At 34.7% G+C, this 22,739-nt stretch overlaps 2 pseudogenes; both read left to right on the top strand.

Annotated features, from left to right (window-relative positions):
- Nucleotides 1–17,694: 17,694 nt before the first annotated feature.
- LOC124978374 (uncharacterized) lies at nucleotides 17,695–17,792 on the top strand (annotated as a pseudogene).
- A 2,658-nt stretch (nucleotides 17,793–20,450) lies between these two features.
- LOC124977794 (heterogeneous nuclear ribonucleoprotein R-like) lies at nucleotides 20,451–22,075 on the top strand (annotated as a pseudogene).
- The last annotated feature ends 664 nt before the right edge of the window (nucleotides 22,076–22,739 follow it).

The following is a 22,739-nucleotide window of genomic DNA, read 5'->3' as shown; positions in this document are numbered from 1 at the left end:
AGTCCCCAAAAATCCAAAGGCTGAATGTTCTCTCTGATACATGGATGCTAACCCATAACAAGGGAGAGTAGGCCGGTGAAGTATAGAAGTTCATTGGATTAGACAAAGGAGAATGAAGGGAAGGGAGAGGGTATGAGAATAGGAAAGACAGAATGAATCAGACATAACTTTCCTATGCTCATATATGAATACACAACCAGTTTAACTCCACATCACATTCAACTACAAGAATGGGATCAAAATTGGAATGGGTTGCACTGCATGTATATGTAACAGTCAAAATACATCCTACGATCATGTATATCTACAAAAAAATGTAATAAGTTTTTTTAATTACATCTTAGTCTCAGTTTAAAGTCTTAATCTTTCTTGACTTCTGCTAAATAATATCACATGCTATATTGGACATATTTTCTACTCTTGGCATCATTCTAGTCCTGATACTCTGGCCTACAGTTCTGCATTAAGTCCTTTAGAAAAGTGTATAATTTAGTAACTAATTAAAATATGTAAGTTCTTCAGTCTAACAGGGAGTGGCCATACCCTTTCAAGGTGATCTTCAAATGTAGTTCGCATGTGGTCTCTTTGTTCTGGCATATATATATCTTCACGGTAAATGAAGACACAAATTAATTGTGCCAGTCGTTCTTTCTGCCCTGATGTTAGCCTCTCAGCTCTGTGTTTTTTGAGCATCCAAAGTCAACATACATTCTAAATGTTAAAAGTTTAAAAAACAAACTTGGAAAGTTAAACTTTCCAATATCTATACCCAATCAAAACATTATAATTCATGAACTAATCACAAACAGGTCATTTGATCATAAAATACTTTCATCTCCACATCACCAAGTTTCTAAAGTTCACTAATGCCAAGGACATACATTTCTCAGAGTATCGAAATGGCTGATTAGTTAACTTTATTTCTGCTGTGCTTCTTTAGTTACTTCACTAAAGAGGTAGCTTACTAAAGAATGACTCATGGTTTCATTTTTAAAATGTATTCGTTTAGAAGATAGATGGGCATATTTAATAAGAAATACACATTATTTGATATTTTTCTTTATTTAGTGAAATGAGCCCTTTACATTTAAATATATGAATGCTGCAAGATAAAGAAATGAAACAGGAGACTTTAAGAAATGAGCAGGAATCTTCATATGTCTGCTTCATTCAAAATAAACAGAAATGAGTATGAACAGAGAGTTAATTTGTTTCTATTTTGAGCACCATCCTTTATATGAAGTTATTCCTCTACTCTTCTGTATTATTTTTGCTGTTTAATATAAAAGACTTCATAGCACCTTCTCTGATAGTGAATTCCAAATGTTCTGACTTCTCAGTAATGTACATCAAGTTTTCTTTGCACTCAGATTTTTGAGATCTGTTTTTGGTTTATGGAAGTAGAATATAAGAAAGAACAGGGTTAATATCTATGACGGTTGTTTCAAATAAATACAACGTGTGTCTGTTCTGTTTCACATTATCTATTTGAATCTCTAAGTAAGCAATTGCATCATTCACGTCAGAAAACACTATGGACTGAATCAATGTAATAAGCATAACTGCAGGAGGGTCAAGCTTCAAAAAAGTGGAAGTGTAATCACATCTGTTCCCAGGGAAACATGTATCCTCGAGAGACTGTTTAAAGAGAAAAAAATCACCAAGAGCTGCGGGGGTCACATTACAATTACTTCTGTCTTCACTACCCATCAAATTTAGGCAATTTGTCACCCCAAAAGGAAATAACATCTTTCAACATTCCTCTCCAGAAATCTTGAAAATAGTTATGTTTTGTTTCATCTATCTTCACACTTCCTTTTATACCACCTGTATATGCCTAAATTAACATTCAAAATACATAGTCCACCCTGTTTTTCTCAGTTCACTTTGAGATTGTGTTTTTTTATGTTAGATGGCATCTTAAATGATAATATAAAACATGTTAAGTGAAATAAGCCAGACACCAAAAGAAAAGTATTGCACATTTACTCTCATCTGTGTAACCAAAATAAGTAAGTAAAAGATGCCCTGAAAGTACAAAAGGGACTATCAAGAAGTGGGAAGGGCATGGAGGGCGGGAAAGAGAAGAGGGGGCAGAAGGGAAGGTGGACATGATCAGCACATGATAAATGCATGCATGGAAATGTCACAGTGAAACCTGTTAATTTGTAATTAGTGCATGTTAGTAAAAATAAATAAGGCTTTTAAAAAATCTTTAAGATGTTACCATTTACAATGACCACACATTTTGCAGTATGAACATATGCTTAATAATGTTTCCATAAAATATGTCATTAATTTATTTTAAATCAGTGACCAACATCTTTATATTTTCTATTTATCTTCCTTTGCCTTTGCCTGTCCCCCATCTTTCCTGTCTTCAATTGTATTAGCCCAATTATTATAATTTTCATTTTCTTTGCTTTTAATTGATTCAAAATTTCTGTTTCTACCATTTTATTATACAGCATTTTAACTGTGTACTTGATGCAAAAATGTTCAAACTTAATCTTTCCATTTTTCATGAACATGATAAGAACATCAGAACTTTAAACCTCATTCTGATCTCTTTTCCTTGATAGAGTATTACAGAGTGGGAGAAAATCTTTTCCACACACACTTCAGATAGAGCACTTATCTCCAAAATTTATAAAGAACTTACAAAACTTTACAACAAAAATACAAAGAACCCAATCAATAAATGGACCAAGGAACTGGACAGACAACTTTACAGAAGAAGACACACAGGCAATTAATAAATATATGAAAAAGAGTTCAATATCTCTAGTAATTAGAGAAATGCAAATTAAAACAACTCTTAAGATTTTATCTTACTCCAATTAGAATGGCTTTTATCAAGAACACAAACAATAATAGATGTTGGTGTGGATGTAGGGAAAAAGGCACACTTTCACATTGCTGCTGGAGTTGCAAATTGGTGCAGCCACTCTGGAAAGCAGTATGGAGAATCCTCAGAAAACTTGGAATGGACCCACCTTTTGACCCAGTTATCCCACTCCATGGTTTATACCCAAAGGACCTAAAGTCAGCAAACTGCAGTAACACAGCCACATCAATGTTTATAGCAGCTCTGTTCACAATAGCTAGATTGTGGAACCAACCCAGATGCCCTTCAACAGATGAATGGATAAAGAAACTGTGGTATATATATACAATGGAATACTATTCAGCCATAAAGAAGAATAATATTATGGCATTTGCAATTAAATGGATGGAATTGGAGAATATCGTGCTAAGTGAAATAAGCCAATCCCAAAAAACCAAAGGCCGAATGTATTCCCTGATAAGTGGAGAATGATATATAATGGGGGTGGGGGGTGGGGAATGAGAGAATAATGGGGCAACTTTAGAGTATGTTGAAGAAAATGAGAGGGAGGGGGGTATGAAAAATGGTGAAATAGGACAGACATCATTACCCTATTTACATGTATGATTACATGAATGGTATGAATCTACATTGTGTACAACCATAGAAATGAAATATGCAGTCTGTAAAAAATCAAAAGTTAAACAAAAAATTAAAAAATAAAAAATAAAAAAAAGAAATTTTGTTTCTTGATACCTCAAAAACAACTGATTTTGGTTATATAAAGTCAATGTTTCCTTAGTTGCAGATAGATGTTTACCAAATTTTCCCTACTATCCCTCAAATTTCAGTCCTACTTTCTAGGTTCTGTTTTTGTAATATGAAGTATAACCAACAACAACAACAAGCCCTTAGTAAAATAACTAGGTAGTAAACTCTTAAGTTTATGTTTCATATAAATGTATAATTTACACCTTATTTTAGCTGAATTTAAGATTAACAACTTAGTTATTTTCCTTGTATTTAAAAGACCTTATTCCTGTGTCCTACTTTTTTTATTCTGACTGTTAATTATGCCTTTTTTGAGAAACTTTGCCCTGGCCACAGTCGAGAGTCTTTCCCATCTTCAGTATTCAGTATTTTGACCAAACAATATCAAGATATAGAGCTATTATTATTTATCTACCTGTAATTCATTCTTTCCACCAGTTTTTGAATTTTGTTAGCCATTATCTTTAATATCAGATTTTTCATTTTTACCTACTCTTTCCATCTTAAAATCAGTGTAGGTGCATGTTCAATCTCGTTATTTCATTCTCCATGTCTTTTCAAGTCTGTTTTACATTTCTTTGCTTTACCTCTCTGTGTTACTTTGGCATAATTTTTCAACATCATCTTCCAGTTAGTTTACTTATAACTTTTTTGAATCTTTTTAATCTGTAGTTTAACCTACTAAGTTTTTATTTTTAATTATTATTTACCATTAAGTTACTTTTTATTGTGTTTTTTCATATTTGTCTTAGCTTCCTTTATTTTATCTTTTTTATTCTTGAAATTATTAAAATTTTCTATTATTTTGTTAAATTTCAAGGATAATTGTTCTAATCTTTACTCCTTTAATTCCATTATGTGAATTACTTGTGCATCCAATTTTAATGTTTGTTTTTTAATCTGAATAGTAGCAAAACTGCAAAATATTACAAAACATTTGGTGTCAATTCTACATAGACACTTTTGACCTTACCACATAAAAATTTACCATGAAGGTGCTGGGCACAGTGGCGCACACCTGTAATCCCAGTGGCTAGGGAGGTTAAGGCAGGAGGCTCTCTAGTTCAAAGCCAGCCTCAGCAACAGCAAGGTGCTAAGCAACTCAGTGAGACTCTGTCTCTAAATAAATTACAAAAAAGGATTAGGTTTGTGGCTCAGTGGCTGAATGCCCCTGAGTTCAATCCCCAGTACCCACCCCCCAAAAAATTTACCATGAAGGTAATATTCCAATAATATAGAAAAAATAAATCAGCATAGTGTTATTAATTTGGTACTATTTTGACTGGCAAAAAATATTGATAACAGTAATGACCGTAAAAGATATTAGTCAAATAGCCTATTGTATATCCACATTATGGAATATATATGTGTATTCATTCCATTGAATGTATGCTTAATTTTGGAAAAAGACACACCAAAAGGATAAAGGATAATCTAATAGTATCTACTTATTATTTATGAAGAGACTATTTTGCCACAATATTTCTCTTCTGTTCCTCCTACTATCACTGGTATTATATAACTAACATGAGGAAAAATTACCAGTTTTTCAGTAAAACATGAACTTTTAGGACAGTCTTATCCAGAATTGATCAAAGGGAAGATCACATGTGCTCATTTACCTTGAAGTACTCCTTTGAATTAATTCAGCTCTAATGCATAATTTTATATAAATACTGTTTAATGTCTTCACATATTGACTAATTTGCATAACATAGTTGTCTGCCTCTCTCTGATTCTCTGTCAGACTAATTCTTGCTGCTCAAGTTTAACTCCAAAAAATGCTTAATTATTAATAGGACTAACCTTCTATAAAATAGAAATATGTGATTAATATAACTTCATTAACCTCAAATATATAAAATAATTCATATCATGCTCTTTTCAGCAGACACATTTTTTCAGTGTTTTTTCTCTAACTAATGTAAAGCACTATTAACAGCTCAAATATATTCTTAAAGTCTTTGGAAGATTTCTGAATCCAGTAAAAACAAAGAGAGTATGTATAAAAATTGAGCCAATGTTTTCTACCTGTGGCCCAATAGTATTAGAAAAAAAAAAAAAAAGCAAGTCCTTGAGCATCTATTAATAAGTTAAATAATAGTACTTAAAAGACTAAATTTCAATGGACCCTTTTCTCTTTTCTCTTTATCATAGGAAAGTCAAGGATGAACCTGAAAGACTTAGAAATGCTCTTTCAATGGTCACTCTGCTGCGTAGGTTCTTGCTCCTCAATGTATAGCTTCTGTTTTCTTTCACCATTAGTCCCAGAAAGTGTAGATGTTTGGAGATGGGGTTCGCTGAGGGTGAGGACAAAGGACACCTACCTTGCCTATCTTACCTAGCACGCTCACTCAGGCGTCAGAGATAGAGCTCTGAAGGCACGGATCTAATTTTATTTAGGGTTGCACAGGACATATATAGGCACATTATCCAATCAGGTTAACACACTTGTTAAAATATAACAGAGTCAGCCTATAGGTGAACTATATGAGGTAGTGCAAACAAACCAAGCATGCCTAAGCGATTCTGCCCAGCAACAGGTCTGAGACAAAGGACTGGGGGGATGGTAAACTCCAGCACACAGCATGAGGCAAGGCAGCGCTGGCAGCTCCAGTTTCTCTGTCCAGACTGTTTGGCTTACTTAGACCATGGTGTCAGTGACTGCTGTCAGATAAGTTTGAGGAATGTTCCCTACAAGAAAGTATCCCATATTTGCTTGCTATACTTTTCCTGCACTTTCCAGCATATTATAGTTGATTCCTCTGATGCTACGCTGAAAAAATGTCCCTCAAAGTTCACATACACCTAACAATTGAACATGATCTGGCTTTGGAGAAAAAATGATAATAGAGTTTATGTGTAAATCACTGCAGTTGAATACAAGCAGACATTAACCTGAGGTACATTACTCTATGAATGCTCAGCACAGAACCTTGCGAATAAGCATTTTCCTCTAAATTATCAAGAGGAGTTGAAAGTAATGTAGTCTTTTGTTTTGTTTTGTTTTGTTTTATCTCTAAGTTAGTCAATAATGAAACCAATAAATAAGAGCTTAGCTACTTGCATTGGTAAATACATATGGCAGGCAAACAGAACTAAGAACTAATGAAATTAGCCCACTTATCAAGCCTAACAATTTGATTTTCCTAGCTGTTCTTATGAACATCTTTCTCATCAAGACATACCTCAAGATATACATGTAAACATCCTCACCAATTCAAACTTTCATGTCACAAACTTCAGTCAGTCCCTACTAGTTTACAACCCTGAAACCAGGCTGAACCACAAAATTTACAGATCCCAGTGTAAAATGAAAATTTGGAACTGTCGGGGTCTTAAGTCCTCTTGCTCTTCTCGACCAGCGACAAGGGAAGGGAGCACTCCCCAACAAGGTCAGACTGGGAAAGGTAGGGCCAACTGACGGCCCCCCAGTCCTCTGGGCGGAAGACAATCAGATGTGTCAGGGAGACCAGTCACAGCAGGAACTTGTTTATTGAGGAAGTCACACAGTTTTTATGTAGGGTGGGGGCTAGGCGGGAACCAATCAGCTTAAAGGTCAGCAAGGCTGTGGGGTTCACACAAGTGAGAGTCCCATAGGACTATATGGCAAGCTGATCACGTTCAAGGAACTGTTGTTAACCAATCCCTGACGGTGGTCCGATTTATCTTCATTAACTTTTGAAACCGCCTTTGAGCCTTGATCTTGCTCACTCACCAGGGAGTAAGGAGTCAGCCTGAGTTAGTTAACGTGTCATTGGTCCCAAAAGGAACCTCTTGTTTAAAATTTGAGGACAAAGTGATATTAAAGTAAGTACAAAATGCTATCTTCCACGTGACTTGTCATAATTCTTTTTTTTTGTTTCATACTGGGGATTGAATTCCCTGGAGTATTCTACCACTAAGCTATTGTCCCCGTTAATTTTAATAATTATTATTATTGTTTTTGAGACAGGGTATCACAAATTGAGGCTGGTCTACCACTTGTGATCCTCCTACCTTAGTCTCCCAAGTCTCTGGAAGTTCAGGCACAAGTCACTGTGCCCAATCTTTGTTCATCACTTAATATTACTTTATATCACAACATAAAATTTTACATTATCATTAAAATTATCCATTCATTTTTATATTATGAAATATCAATTTTAAATGTATTTAATGTTTATATGAAATAACCAAAATACAAAATTCACATATGTACCGTATACATTCATATGTACTTTGTTCATTGCACAATAGTAGAAATAATGCACAAAATTATTTTTATTTCATTTCTTGATGAAAAAACATGTTACCAATACTCTCTACCTTTGTGTTTCTGCTGAGTATGGAAAACTTTGAGGAAAGGAACTGTGTGCTGCTCTGTCTTTCCCATTCAGCATAAGTGGTTAGTTAATACAGGAAAGAAACAGGAATAAGAATAGACAGGTTTCCTGGTGAATATATGGATATCATGGATATATTTGGATATATGAATATATGGAAACTTGTATGAATAAGATACATAAATGTTTCCTTAACTGTTCATATTTCTTGAAACACATTTTTCTTACTTCTTTCTGTAGTTTAAACAGGTTCTATGAAGCAAACTAGGCACCTTGGAGCTATCCACATCCATGCTTGACCAATTGTGGGTCTATCATGCTTACCTTATGCTTGTTTTGAGTCTTGCATTTGCTGAACTCCCATGCGGTTTGGATTCACAGGAATTTGTGCTCATGGGAGGGACATCATGAATGTGTACACCATTGGAGTAATGACAAGGACATACACACACACCATCTTCTGCTCTCAGACATGCTCCATTATCCCATCTGGCTTCAACTACAAAACAGTTCAAAGATAAAATTATTAAGATTTTCAGGGTGGTAATAACAGAATGCTAAGCCACCTTCAAGGCAGACTTGCCTTTGATACCCATTGTAAAACTCATAATCCCCATCCCCAACAATGCTGTACATAATTGTCCTTAATGTCCTCCTTTTGAGACTCTACTAAGGATCTATCAAGGTGATGCTGTCACTTGCTGCAAGATTTATTTCAGATTTACTTGGTTAACAGGACTTCCAGACAATCCTCATGGGGGTGCTTTGACCCCAGAGACTTTAATATCAAATTTGTGCCCCAACATTAAGTAATGTTATGAGAACTTGTAGCATGTTGTTATGGTTTAGATGTGGTGTCCCCCAAAAGCTCATGTGTGAGACAATGCAAGAAGGTTTTGAAGGAGAAATGATCAGGCTATAGCCTTAACCTAACCAGTGAATTAATGCATGATGGGAATAATTGAGTGGTGACTAGAGGCAGGTAGGGTGTGGCTGGGGGAAGTGGTTCATTGGGGTCATGGTTATGGGGTATATATTTGTATCTGGAGAGTGGAGTCTCTCTCTCTCTCTCTCTCTCTCTCTCTCTCTCTCTCTCTCTCTCTCATCACCATGTGAGCTGCTTCCCTCTGTCACACTCTTCCACCATGATGTCCTACCTCACCTCGAGCCTCAAGGAATGGAGATAGCCAGTTATCTATGGACTGAGACCTCTGAAACTGTGAGTTCTTAAATAAACTCTTTCTTCTTTCTCCTCCACAGTTGTGCTAGTCAGGTCATTTAGCCAAAGAGGTGAAAAAGCTGACTAAAACTCACGTATTTTATGCAGTAATATCATCCACAATCCATTGCTGCTCTTTCATTTTTGTGCTGTCTTATTATTACAATTTTATGTTAAATTGCATTGCTCTGATATTTACTCTTTTAGTAAATGACCTTAAATCCTCTTTAAAATATGATAAAATATTAGTAAACTTTACAAAATAAAACACTGTAGAGTTTGTGACCATATTTTTATAGAGACTTAAAGGTATATCTCCTCTTAGATTCTAATTCCTCTCTATAGGAAGGATGATAAGTAAGTCTGACAAGTAAGGATGATAAGTAAGTCTGACAAGTAAGTCTGAAGGACTCACCCTCATACAGTATTAAACTCCATGTCATATGCTCCACACTGGATTTGTTTCACTCATTATGAAAGAGAATGCCTCTTTGGTGCTTCATTCTTTTGTCACTAATTTCTTGATTGTGTTCTTGTTTGTTTGTTCTACCTTTGGTCATGGTCAACATTTGGAATGCAAATATTGTTATTTAAAATTTTTTCTGTTTTTCTTTCTTTGCTGTACTTCTACCTACGACACTTATCAAATACTTACAAGGTAACCAATATTAATAGCCTGTTGTGTATTCTTCTCTAACTTATCACACTTACATAATTGCTTTAAAAACAAATGGAAACCCACACATTCACAGATTTCTTTTGACTTTGTCTGACAAAACAGAAAACAATGAAGGCTCATTATATAATTTTGTTTTTTTACACTTTTCAAACTTAATAGTATGTTGTAAAAACTCTTCTCATATTAGTTGGTTATATATCTAACTGACATTGATTAACAGGCAATTATATTGTGTCCTATTTTTTCTTATTCTCTCTTCTTTGAATAAACTGATCTTCTTTACAGGTCTAGGGAGAACTTGGAAAACTTGTAGTCTAATATATATATATATATCATGATAAAAACATCCAAAAAAGTTTTCACAACATTATATCTCAAATTTTTAAAATGTTCATTACAATATCATGTTCTTAAGGGTATCTCTTCCTTATGATAGATAATCTGCCAAAGACTGAATTGTATCCCCCTGAAATTCATGTTTGACCCACATGTGATGACTTTGGGAAGTCAGCCCTTTAGGAGATGATTAGGTTTGAATGAAGTCATGAAGGTGAAGCCCTCATGAATAGGATTCATGGTCTTTATAAAAAGAGACACAAGAAATCTCTCTCTTTCACCATCATGTAAAAACATATAAGAAGATGGCCATCTGCAAGAATCCAACCATGCTGAATCCCTGATCTTGGACTTCCTAACATCTAGAACTGGTAGACATAAATTTCTACTGTTCAAGCCACTCAGTCTACTTTACTATAGTAGCTTGAGCTGAGACACATCTTGTCCAAAATATTAAAACAAACTAGGAAAAATGGGCTCAATATTTTTGTGTATATATATATATATATATATATATATATATATATATATTAGAACTTACTCAATTCTAGTCGATGCGTCTGAAGAAATTTCCCCTATAGGCAACATCCAGATATCAATTAAAAATTCCCCATTTCAACTTTCATTATCATCAACTGGACCTAAATTTGTCCTATTATACTACTTGCCCAACTCACCATCATTCTGAGGGATCAAATGAAAATTTCTCCTCTCTGCCATAAAGTGTATAGACCCAACCCAGTTATATTGCATTTTCATTGTTCTTTATAGGTACCAAGCCCTGCTTTTTCTTGGGCTATGTTTTGATATTTTTAGAGTCATTGTTTCAGTTTAGATATGAGATGTCCCCCAAAAGTTTATGTGTTGGACAATGCAAGAAAGTCTAAAGGTGAAATGATTGGATAATGAGAGCTTTATCCTAATCAGTGCATTAATCCCCAGTAGGGATTACCTGGTGGCAACTAGGCAGATAGAATGTGACTGGAGAAGATGGGATACTGGGGGCATGTCTTTGGGGTTTATATTTTGTCTCTGGGGAGTGGAATTCTCTCTCTGCTTTTTTGTTATCTTGTCCTGAGCTGCTTTCCTCCACCATGCCCTTCTGCCTTGATATTGTACCTCACCTTAGGCCCAGAGTAATGATGTTGGCCATCTATGGATTGTGACCTCTGGAACTGTAAGTCCCAAATAAACTTTTCCTTCTCTGAAATTGTTCTTTTCAGATATTTTGCTAACAGTGGCAAAAAAAGCTGACTAAACAGTGGTTCAAGTGAATAATTCTGAGCCAACATTCCAGTTTTCTTCCTTTACTGAATATACATTCTTACCAGAGGAAACCAGAAAATTCTCAGAGTTTCTATTAAAACAGTGTGATGACATAATGGCTCCCCAAAGATGTCCATACCCTAATGATTGGAACTTATGAATATTAAATGTCAAAAGGGATTTTACAAACATAATCAAGGTTGTGGACCTGGGTTACCTTTGTGAACCCAATCTAGTCTTATGATCTTTTAAAAGGAGAGAACTTTATCTAGTTGATATTGGAGAAATATGGTGGAAAAGGAGGCAAGAGTGCAACAGAAGGGGAAGTTAGAGAGACTACAAGTGAAAAAGGATGTCATGTACATTTTCTGACTATTGAACCAAGGGATCAATCTAAGTATGGAATAGAAACTCCTGGGAGAAAAGGGTATCTATCAGCTGACAGCCAGTGAGCAAATGGACCCCTCCATCCTACAACCACAAGGAGCTAGATTTTGTAAATAACTTGACAATCTTGGAAGCACATCCTTCCCAGAGGCTTCCAATGAGTTCATCTAGGTCAAACTAGAGCAGTGAATCCAGTTGAAACATGCCAGGTTTTTCACAGAAAGCATGTGTCAATATATGTGTTATTTATAAGGTAACTTTATTATGTTTGGTAATAACAATGAAACAAAACTAATAAGTGCAGACAATGCATCCTCATAAGTGTTAACTTTCCCACCATCAGGTGAGCTGTGGAGAACTGAATATATCTCCCATCCCAATCTGGAAATTCAGCAACACAACATGATCTCATATCTCATGATCCCCACTACACAGAAGGAAAGCACTTTAGTCAAAAGTGATCTTCTCAGTAATTGAATGGACAGAAATTTCTCTCACAAGGAGAATTCTCTCTCCTTTGGTGAAGTTAGTGCATTACTAGTAGGAATCTAGATCCCTATTTTAACTGTTCCTTGGTCACACAACTATTTTAGTTTATAGACACACACACACACACACACACACACACACACATTTTTTCACAACATACCTAGAGGAAGGAGGTAACTAAAGTTCAGAAGTTTTTTTTTCTTATTCCCTTTCTCCTGATTTCTGACACCAGCCTTTAAGAATGGAGAATATCTGTCCTTATATGCAAATTTTCCCTGACATATTTTCCTAAATATGTTTCCTAAACATAGTTTCCTAAACTACTTACCTTTTATATATGGTGCAAACTTATCCTACAAAAGATAAATGGGTGGATAAATAAGGGATTCACATATTTAACTAACACTGAACGACCTCCAACATGTGAATAGCAGCAGAGTTTCCATTCCCCATGATATACAATCCAGTAAATATGTGATCCCCTGAAGGAAGAGACCTTATTTTTCAGAGAGATACTTTCATCACTTGTAACATTAACAAAGGACAGACTCAATACTTTCAATCCTTACATAACTCTAATAATATAACACATGCATAATATTTAGAACAATACAGTGAGGTAGACACCATTATTATGACCACTGAATTCACAGTAAAAATCAAAACACAGAGGAACAATAATTTTTTCAAGACTCAATAGCTTGAAAACTTCAGAATCAAAACCAGACCGTATGGTTTTGGTCTAACTCTTGACCATTAGACCAAAATTCCCTTGATATTTACCTTGGTTACGTTTTACTCCAAATGTATGTGAAAATTCACATCTTCATAGAGGCATTGACACCCTACTGAACAAATAATTTATTTGTACTATTTGCAAATCCACTCAAATTATCCATTATAGGATATCACACTAACTGATGTACAAAATATAATTATCTTGTAAGAAAAATTATGGAATGTTCTGTTCACTTTAGAAATGGTTCACTTCCCAATTGTTACAATAAGAGTTTTTCTGCTAAAATGTAAAATCCTCCACTAAAAACTTTAGTCTAAAATTTATAAGAACTATTATTTACAACACTAACATTATTTTCTTGGAATTTGTAATTTTTCAGACTCTGAAATATAATATCTTTAAACTTTCAGATTCTTCAATTTTTCCCTTTATTTGCACATCTTGATAGAAACTTCAATTTAGTTAAACCTTGAAAATGATTGGTTGATATGAAAATAACAGTAGTTTATAGTGCATACATAGAAATTTTCCTCAACGAGATTACAAAGTTGTATTATACTCCAAAACTGCCTTCCCATTTCAGGCACTGAAATCCAATTAAGAGCAAGGTTCAATGTGCAGGCACCCACTGCACATTGAATTCAACAGTCAAATACGACTCCATTCATTTTTGTCTTTTATCCCTATGGTTGTTAGATGTTCAATCACAACTTTGACCACAATGATTATTAAGATTATTTCATTTTTCCCTGACATATATTTGAAAAAAAGGGCAAGAAACCAATGTAAATGAAAGGATGTACCAAAGAAAACTGACATAGATTATTTTTCAACCTCATTTTTCTTCCCTCTTATTTATAATGGTATTTATCTATTTCCAATTTTCCAAGTAAGAAATAGTACATCTAAAAATGTTTTCTTATTTTTCAGATTGACAATTGATGAAATATATAAAGTACTTCTATAAAGAACTTAACTTCCTTTCCTTCTCCCATCCTCTCTCCTCACTCAGGATTTATTTCTTTCAGGGTGACTCAGTTGTTTTTCTTCATTTAAAGCAATGTTTTTACAGTACATCAGAATGACTTGAGGGCTTTCTAAAAATATAGATTTCTGGACCCCAATCTCAGAATTTTTTTTTTTTTTAATTTTGTATATCTGGGATGGAAGTCAAATTTTTTCATTTTTAACAAGTTTTAAGTGAGGTTGCTGCTACTTGTCTATGGATTTTAAGGATAACTATCTTAGAGATTTGCTTCATTTCAGCAGTCTAGAATTTCTACCCCAAAGTCACAGATATATATGCTTATAATAATTGGTATTTTCTTAAACATATACTTACAATAGGTATAAGATATGTTCTATATTTGAGTTGTTACTATGTTCTATAGTATTTTATTCATGACTGTGGGAGTCAGGGATTCTTCTAATTCAGGAAAAATCTGAACACCCATCTGACCCTGAAGCCACTCACTCATTTAATACAGAAAGGCATGTTAGTAGAAGATAAGCTACTGACACACTCACTAACAAACAGAAATGCCTGAAGACAAAACTGACAGTGAGAAAGCATTTTTACCACTTTACCCGCTCATGTTAATTTAGTGAATGAACTGATATGCTGTGTGTGTGTGTGTGTGTGTGTGTGTGTGTGTGTATGTGTTTAGGAGAAATGCAAGATTTTATTGATATCATGAGGATTTTGTCATAAAAGAGTTGTCTCCATAGGGGCCTTTGGGGAGCAAAACACATGATTTTCTTAATATCAGTTCTTTAAAGCTTACTATCTTGAACAGCTTTAAGTATACAGTACAGTAGTGTGAAGTATATTGCATGGCAATAGGTTTGAATAAAGGGGTGGTAGAGGCAGGTTATGTCATTGTCATATACAGATTATAATTTATAAATCAATATAATTTCTTATCCTAACAGTGCTAACAAGCCCAGGTAGTAATTTCTCTCCTGCAACTGCCCTGGTTCTACCTGCAGGCTGGACATCCAATTTTGTTCTGGTGTATTTGTTTTCCTGTATTACCCTTCTTACTGTTCCCTTTTCTCAGTAGGATCCTTTCTTTTTTAGAGTTCATTAGGGTGGAAATTTTGTTAACTTACTAAGTAGAACAGTTTTGCCAAATGTATGTTGTTAACGTCTCACAATTTCTTAATAAATATTCATGATAAGCCTCTTTTCCCCATAGAAAATGAAATACCTTAAACAACAACAACAACAACAAAAATACTGGTGTTTCTGAAGAATTCAGGACATTCTGAGTCAAACAAATGCTCTTAAAATTCCCTGAAGAAAGCTTTGATAAGAAAATGCAATATTTACTTTGGGACATAAGGAAAATTGAATTACACAAGAAGCAACCAGATGGAAATAGTCTGTAGGTGGAAAGATCTATAGCTCAGAAACAGGTCTAGATTTGAGTTCAGACAGATTCGGACAAAAGGCCACATTGCTCTTTTTGAATACATCTTTCTTCTTCCTGAATGAAATTTTTATATTATTTTGATATTTCCTTTTTATTCATATGTTTGCATTTTTCTATAATGTGTACTTTTATGATTTCTTATTTTATCAAAGAATTTGAAGCTTTACCGTAAAGGAAATAAATGAGCACAGGATGAGAAACTGAACTGGGTGTTTGCAGCTTACTAATCAGTACACGTGAATCCCTTTGATTCAAAAAGTACCTCCATTTACTTCTAACTTAGTTCTTCACTTTAAAATTCACCCTGTTAGTAATGCAACAGGACAAAAGATCAAAACTAATACTTATCAGGGTCTTTATAGGTTCTTAGGGATCAGTTAACTGGGAACACTGCTCCTTAAAGTTTTCAGGCTAAATTCTCTCTTCTATAATTTGTGAAATATATAACTGGGTTCTTGAAAAAAATCTGTGTGTAAACATTTAAACAGATTCACAATTTATTATAGTTCTTATCTGGATACTCATTCGTACTTTTATCCACTCATCAGTTAAACTATTTTGTTAGATCATAATGGACAACTAGCATAGTGGAAAACTAGTGTCTATGAATGAAACCCAGTTAGAAAGAAAAACAAGGAAACAAGGGTGGATTTTTAAAAAAGAGTTTTCTCTTTCTTTTTATAACATTTTCTTTTGAGGAATCAATAAGAGATCTGTCAATTATTGAATCAATGAAGTAGGGTAACTAGTATACATTTTATCACATACAAAAGACTTATAAATCTACTTTTATATACAAGATGAAAATTTTACCTTGCTTCATAGAATATTTATTATATATTAGCATTTTAATTAAATATAATTATTGTTTTCAAATAATATATTTAGTATACTAGGAATGAATATCACAATCTTCATAAAATAAATTAATTTAAAATTATATTGGTAATAGATACATTTTCATGATTGATAATATATTTTAAAATCAAAGAAATTTGTGGTTATCAATCTAAAACAATTGTTTTAATTAATTAGGTAATTACCAAAAACAACTTATTTTTATCAGAACTTCAGAAGATGGCCATCCAATCTGTGGAATGTACTTTCTATATTTATTTAACAAAAAAAAAGTTCAACAGTAAATATTTTTCCAAAATCAGCAGACTTTTAACTTACACTTTACCAAGAGTTTATGTATAAATTTATCTATGGCAATTAGAGTAATTTTCTAAAGTTTGTTAAGTTCCTCAAAATTTTTATTCACAAATGATACATTAGGAAAAATCCTTTAATAACTCTCTTGCTATATGTTGAGCAAAGTTTTAAAACCAGAAAAAATTATGAAATCATCACATTGTTCTTTTAGTTAGTTATTTCACTGCCAAGACCATAAGATCTGACAAAATCAATTTTAGAGGAGGAAAAGTTTATTTGGGGGCTCACAGTTTCAGAGGTCTCAGTCCAGAAATGACTGACTCCATTCCTTGGGACTGAGATTAGGAAGAACATCATGGCAGAAGGAAGTGGCAGAGAAAAGTAGCTGGGGACATGGCACCAGTTAGCGGAGAGAGAGAAAGACAACTGCACTCATAGACAAAATATAAACCCGAAGGGCACATCCCCAACAACCCACCTACTTACGGTTATCATTCGCTTAATCCATATCAGGGAATTAACATACTGATTAGGTTAAAGCTCTCATGACCCAATCATTTCACCTCTAAACTTCCTTGCATTATCTCACATATGAACTTTTGAGGGACACTTCATATCTAAACCATACCAGTTACTTACTTTTAAAAATCAAAATGTGTTCTAACGTACGCCATAGACACTCAAGATTCCTCAAACTGTTAAAAAATTCTTGAGAATATTCCTTTAAATGAGTGGATTTTAGTGAAATTGAATTCAGAGATGTAAATAAATTTTGCACTTTCAATATTCAATCTATTTTCTACTTAAGGCATTATTTTCACTAATTTGGATACATTTTTTTTTTTTCAAAAATCAATTAGAAGTTCATTATTACTGTGAACATATATAGCTTTCATTGTTTGGGCTAGTCATGTAGCTAATGAGAAATTGGGAAAACAATATTGAAGGTATGCATGCATTGCTTGGTACTGCTAATATTGTTATATTATTAAAATGATTATTAAATTGTGTTAATGACTTGAATTTACTTCACTTGAAAAAACAGAGTGTATAAAAATCAAAGATAATGCTCCCTTCAGCAGCACATATACTAAAATTGAAATGATACAGAGAAGATTAGCATGGCCCCTGTGCATGTGCATTCATGAAGCGTTCCATATTTTTAACAATCTTTACCAGGAAGAGTGAAGCAGGGGGTATCAATACCAGACCTTCAACTAACTATGCTACAGAGCAATCACAGCAAAAATAGTCTGGTATTGGCACCAAAATAGACAGGTAGATCAATGGTACAGAATAGAGGACACGGACACAAACGCAAATAAATACAATTTTCTCATATTAGACAAAGGTGCCAAAAACATACAATGGAGAAAAGAAAGCCTCTTCAACAAATGGTGCTGGGAAAACTGGAAATCCATATGCAGCAAAATGAAATCAAACCCCTATCTCTCATCCTGCACAAAAATCATCTCAAAATGTATCAAGGACCTTGGAATTAGACTAGAGACCCTGCACCTAACAGAAGAAAAAGTAGGTCCAAATTTCATCATGTCAGCTTAGGACCAGACTTCCTTAACATGACTCCCAAAGCACAAGAAATAAAAAAGCAGGAATCAATAATTGGAATAGATTCAAACTAAGAAGTTTTTCTCAGCAAAGGAAACAATCAACAATGTGAAGAGAGAGCGTACAGGGTGGGAGAAAATCTTTGCCACACACACTTCAGATAGAGCACTAATCTCCAGAATCTATAAAGAACTCAAAAACTTTACACCAGAATACAAATAACCCAATCAATAAATGGACTAAAGAAATGAGCAGATACTTCACAGAAGAAGATCTATAAGCAATCAACAGATATATGAAAAAATGTTTAACATATAGTAATAAGAGAAATGCAAATCAAAACTACCCTAAGATTTCATCTCACCCCAATTAGAATGGTGATTATCAAGAATACTAGCAACAATAGGTGTTGGCGATGATGTGGGGGAAAAGGTACACTCATACATTGCTGGTGGGATTGCAAATTAGTGCAGTCACTCTGGAAAGCAGTGTGGAGATTCCTACCAACCAGTTATCCCACTCCTTGGCCTATACCCAAAGGACTTAAAATCAGCATACTACAGTGATGCAGCCACATCAATATTCATAGCTGCTAAATTCACAATAGCTAGATTGTGGAACCAACCTAGATGCCCTTCAATTGATGAATGAAAAAAGAAACTGTGGTATATATACACAATGGAATATTACTCAGCCATAAAGAATAATAAAATTATGGCATTTGCAGGTAAATGGATGAAATTGGAGAATATCATGCCAAGTGAGATAAGCCAATCCCCCCAAAATCGAAGGCCAAATGATCTCTCTGATAAGTGGATGATGATACATAATGAAGGGTGGGAGGGAGGCAAGAATGGAGGAAGGATGGATTGTATAGAGTAAAAAGAGGGGTGGGGAGGGGGTGAGAAGGGGGTGGGGGAGGGAAAAATAATAGAATAAGACAAACATCATTACCCTATGTACATGTATAATTACACAAATGGTGTGACTCTACTTCATGTACAAACAAAAAAACAACAGTTGTACACCATTTGTGTACAATTAATCAAAGTAAATAAATTTTTAAAAGATCAAAGGTACAACAAATTTTAATTTATGGTCAAACAAAGCATGAAGTTTTCAAATAAAATTTCTCACAATTCTCACTTATCATTGAGACAAAGATACCATAGAAATTATTACAGATAGAAACTGTTCTATATACAATAAAAATTATATATATTTTTGTATATTCAGACATAAAGCTTTTAAGTACACTTTCAAACATTTTTCGCACTGTGAAAGCATTGCTATTTGTACTGTGGAACTTCATCTTTTCAAGAGTGCAGATTTAGATATTCAGAAAATATTCTCATTCAATATCCTCAAGGTCTGGATACAGATTGATGTGGTATTTGAGCATTTTATCAAATTCTCTTAACATGCTTACCCAACTAGGAAGCAGGAGCAAAACCCTGTTTCCTAGCCGTTAGAATGATCATGGACATTTTTTCTGAGTACAGATGTCCATTCCCTCCTCTAAAATGTCTCACAAGCTACATCCCATTCTCTCTTCATAGTTTTATTGAGCTATTAAAATTATTTGCTGACATTTTAAATACTGACTTTTCTACAATATGTTGGGCTTCTTTTTTTTCCATAGCAAATTAGTGAATTTCAGAAATTATAGCTAAGTCCTCTCCCTCTAAAGACATTGAGAAACTTTTGTGAGAGTTATGCATTGGTTGGGAACTGCAAAATACTGAAAAATAAAATGTGAAGATTATACCTAGTTACTAATGAGCAGGACAGTGCTAATGAAGAAAAAGGAAACAAATGTAACTGAGGCAGAGTTGAGAGCGAATGAATGAATGGATGCCTCAGATTCCTAGCAAATGCAAAACTCCCTGGTAACAACAGCCAGAAGGGGTAATGATGTCAGTTCATTAGTAAAAGGTGTTTATATGTTATCTGTGCATATAATACATCTGGACACATTATTTTCTTTTTGTTAATTCCCATAATTTAGTGTATCTTTGCATTAGGATTTCTTGTCACATTTCAGATAGGCTGTATATTTCTCAAAAAGCATTTCACCATTATTTATGAAATTATCTACAAATATTCATAAAGTTTAATTGATAAAAAAATATACATCTGTGAGGTCACTATGCATGAGGAAAGGGGAAAGGGGGGTGCACATGACATTTCTAGTCGTTTCAAAGTGCTTATTCTCACAGGCCCTGCTGCTGGCCCTTGCTCTGCCCTGGATTGGTAGCTTATGTTGATCTTGATGAAAGAGCAATTGATGCTTTCAGGGAATTTAATGAAGAAGGAGCTTTGTCTGTACTACAACAGTGCAAGGAAAGCGACTTATCACATGTTCAGAACAAAAGTGCTTTTGTATGTGGAATTATGAAGACCTACAGGCAGAGAGAAACAGGGCAGAAAGGTGCAAGAGTCCACAAACAGACCTGATGGAGCCAAGATCAAGGCTTTGCTTGAGGGGACTGGTTATTCTCTGGATATAGCCACACGACTGAGGCAGCACGGTGATCCTCCACCAGAGAGTATATACTCTGGTGTGCAGCCTTGGCATTGGAACAGAGGTCTTTGTAAGTAAAATACCAAGAGAGTTATACGAGGATGAGTTGATGTTTGAGAAGGCTGAACCCCTTTGGGATCCACATCTTATGATGGATCCATTGTCTGGTCAGAAAAGAGGGTATGCATTTACCACCTTCTGTGAAAAGAAAACTGTACAGGAAGCTGTTAAACCATGTGACAGCTATGAAATTCACCCTGGTAAACACCTTGGAGTATGCATTTTTGTGGCAAACAAAGACTCTTTGTTGGATCCATCCCAAAGAATAAGACTAAAGAAAACATCCTGGAAGAGTGCGGTAAAGTCACAGAGGGTGTGGTGGAACTTTAGATTACATAGAGGGAAATGGTGGGAGGTATGAAAGATGGTGGAATGAGACAGACATCATTACCCTATGTATGTGTATGATTACATGAATGGTCTGACTCTACATCATGCACAACTATAGAAACGAAAAGATGTACCCCATTTGTGTACAATGAATCAAAATGCAGTCTGTACAAATAAAAAAATTAAAAAAAAAACTGAAAGATTATGCATTTGTTCATTTTGAAGACTGAGGAACTGCTGTAAAGGCCACAGATGAAATGAATGGAACAAAAATAGAAGGGGAAGAAGTTGAAATAGTCTTAAACTTCCAGATAAGAAAAGGAAAGAGAGCCAGGCTGCTAGACAGGCCTCCATAAGTACTGCCTATGTCGATTATTACTAACACCCTCCACCTCCAACGTCACCTCCAAATAGAGGCTGAGGTTATGGTGGAGTGAGAGGCGGATCTGGCTACCCTCCAGAGTACTATGGCTATGAAGATTACTATGATGATTACTATGGTTATGGTTATCACAACTACCATGGTGGCTATGAAGACCCCTAAATCAGCTATGATGATGGCTATGCAGTAAGAGGAAGAGGAGGAGGGAGAGGGTGAGGTGTTCTGCCACCACCAAGGGGATGGGGAGTACCACCTTCGAGAGGCAGAACTGGCTATTCACAGAGGGGCCAACTTTGGGGCCACCAAGAGGCTCTAGGGGTGGTCAAGGGGGTCCTGCACAATAGCAGAGAGGCCATGGTTCCTGTCGAGCTCATTGTGGGAGCAATGTAGGAGGAAAGAGGAAGGAAGATGAGTACAACAAATGTGATTCCAAGCATCATCCGACAAGAGACCTGCAGAACTGGGGTTCCCAGCCCTTCACTCAGCAACCACTTCAGCAAGGTGGTAACTTCTGGTAACTGTGGTTACAGTAATGACAACCAGGAATTTTATCAGGATACTTATGGACAACAGTGGAAATAGACGAGTGAGGGCTTGAAAGTGATATTGGCAAGATACGATTGACTCTAGATCTACAGTCTTCAAAAAAATAATTAAATTAATGGTTTCATCTTTAAGTAGCAATTTGCTGCCATTTTCATTGAGCTGAAGAAATCACTATTTTGTATATATTCAAATCTTTATTTTTCTTCTTTTCATAAATGCTTTTGGACATTATTGGGCTTGCAGATTATAATTATAATGCTTTTATTGTTTCAGGCTTCAATTTAGCTTCAGAACAAGTGTTAAATCATGATTTTACAGAACCTTTGGTTTGGACAGTTTCAATTTTTTTTTTTATTTGGACTAGAATACATAAGAGTATGAAGTATGCTATAAATAAAAATACAAGCTAGTGCTTTGTCTTAATAGTTTTAAGAAATTAAATAAATTTGTTTTATTGTATTGAAAATAATCTATGATTATAGATTTTGCATTCATAGAAGTAGGTTATCTGTTTTGTTTTTATTTTTTTGCTGTAGTGCTGGGGATTAGAACCCAGGGCCTTGTGCAAACAAGGCAAGCACTCTGCCAGCTGAGCTATATCACCAGCCCTAATGGTATTTTTAAGTTTTTATAACTTCACATTTCTTTGAAGTTTGCCCTACAAAATTTGTTTGGCTTAAACGTTAAAGCCGTGACAATT

Source organism: Sciurus carolinensis, chromosome 2, assembly GCF_902686445.1.
Source record: "Sciurus carolinensis chromosome 2, mSciCar1.2, whole genome shotgun sequence".
Classification (NCBI taxonomy): Eukaryota; Metazoa; Chordata; class Mammalia; order Rodentia; family Sciuridae; genus Sciurus; species Sciurus carolinensis.
The sequence above is the reverse complement of the archived record's forward strand: the minus strand, read 5'-3'. Positions and strand labels throughout refer to the sequence as shown.